This window comes from Sinocyclocheilus anshuiensis, unplaced genomic scaffold (genome assembly GCF_001515605.1).
Source record: "Sinocyclocheilus anshuiensis isolate Anshui unplaced genomic scaffold, SAMN03320099.WGS_v1.1 scaffold1116, whole genome shotgun sequence".
In the NCBI taxonomy this organism is placed as follows: domain Eukaryota; kingdom Metazoa; phylum Chordata; class Actinopteri; order Cypriniformes; family Cyprinidae; genus Sinocyclocheilus; species Sinocyclocheilus anshuiensis.
Window position 1 is genome coordinate 234,095 of NW_015548257.1, and position 1,693 is coordinate 235,787.

General features: G+C 36.9%; 1 long non-coding RNA gene across 1 annotated transcript in view; it reads right to left on the reverse strand.

Annotated features, from left to right (window-relative positions):
- Positions 1-1,301: 1,301 nt before the first annotated feature.
- The window catches only part of LOC107655472 (uncharacterized), a 28,342-nt gene continuing 27,950 nt past the window's right edge, over positions 1,302-1,693 (reverse strand). The window contains exon 4 of the long non-coding RNA XR_001630439.1: positions 1,302-1,428. This is a non-coding gene — a long non-coding RNA (uncharacterized LOC107655472). The remainder of the gene's footprint in view (positions 1,429-1,693) is intronic.

The window sequence follows — 1,693 nt, forward strand, 5'->3', positions numbered from 1 at the left end:
TATGAAATGCAATTTTATGAAATGCAATTAATGTCAAGCACGTAAAGCATGGTCAAATCACACACATTTGTACTGGTGCTGAATGTGAGAGGAACGAGAGGCAAGTTTATTTATAAAGCACTTTAAATGAACTCGTTTAGGCTTGGCGTTTATAATAAATGTTGTTTACAATGAATGTCACTATAATTTATGTTTCTTTTATATTTAAATCTTTCATTCTGTTCTGAGTACAGTTACATTTAAAGGGTTTGCTGTGGAGTGAGAGGATATCACAGTGTTTATAATGTTTGTACTGTAAATGTTTCATTTACTGGTATTTTACAGTATAATATTAAAATGCAATTTATACACCGATGTGACTTATCTGTGTTTTTTTCTCTCAACAATGCAATTTTGAGTAATATTCAGATGTGACTGATATTCTGGAAAACACAGTAGCTGATTTCAGCTGTTACTGTCCAACTGGGACATTTGAACACATGTGTTTTAAACACACACACACGGTAACTAATCATCTACTGTACACACCTGATAAAACCGTGTGTGTGTGTATGTACAGTGGGTACGGAAAGTATTCAGACCCCTTTCAGTTTTTCACTCTTTGTTATATTGCAGCCATTTGCTAAAATCATTTGTTAATTTTTTTTCCTCATTAATGTACACACAGCACCCCATATTGACAGAAAAACACAGAATCGTTGACATTTTTGCAGATTTATTAAAAAAGAAAAACTGAAATATCACATGGTCCTAAGTATTCAGACCCTTTGCTGTGACACTCATATATTTAACTCAGGTGCTGTCCATTTCTTCTGATCATCCTTGAGATGGTTCTACACCTTCATTTGATTTTAGCAAATGGCTGCAATATAACAAAGAGTGAAAAATTTAAGGGGGTCTGAATACTTTCCGTACCCACTGTATGTATACACTGTGGATCACTAATATTATCAGCAGCTAAAAATGGTTTTAAGTCAGTTATTTCTATCTTCTGCTGGAGTGTGCCAGTAGGAAATATCAGTTTACATTTCCAAACATTCATTTGGCCATTAATTGTAATAATGCAGTGAGATATATGTTAGTGCTGCACACAGAGATGTGATCTGATCATCATCAGTCTGTCTGGAGTCACATGAAGAAACAGAACAAACTGAGACAGACTCAATCCAGAAGAACTTATGCTTCAAGAAACCTCCTGCAAAGCTACAGTGCTGTTAAAAGTTTTAGGCTTCTGTAAAAATGCTGTAAAATGAGGATGCTGTCAAAAATAATGTCATAAATAGATTTTCTTTATCAATTAACCTTTCTTGCCCTTTTTGTTCCAGAACACCTGAGGCTTGGGGTCGCCTGCGGCCTGACACACGAACGACACGACTCCGCCGGACACGCCGATCTGATCTGCGGGAATCTTAGTGAACCTCGGCGCCACTGCAACACAAACACAAGCACCTCACTGACGTCACGATCATCAATTAATCATCATTTACAGCGTCCACAGAGCTGCTGCTCGCTCGCACTGGCCTCGTGTTCAACTCACACTCACTTACACAGCAGCTCATGAATGGATGACATTTAAACATCAACACTTCTGTCAAATGAGGTGGAAAAGTGCAATACAATACAATTAAATTCAAGTTTATTTGTATAACGCTTTTCACGATACAAATCGTTGCAAAGCAGCTTTACAGAAAAT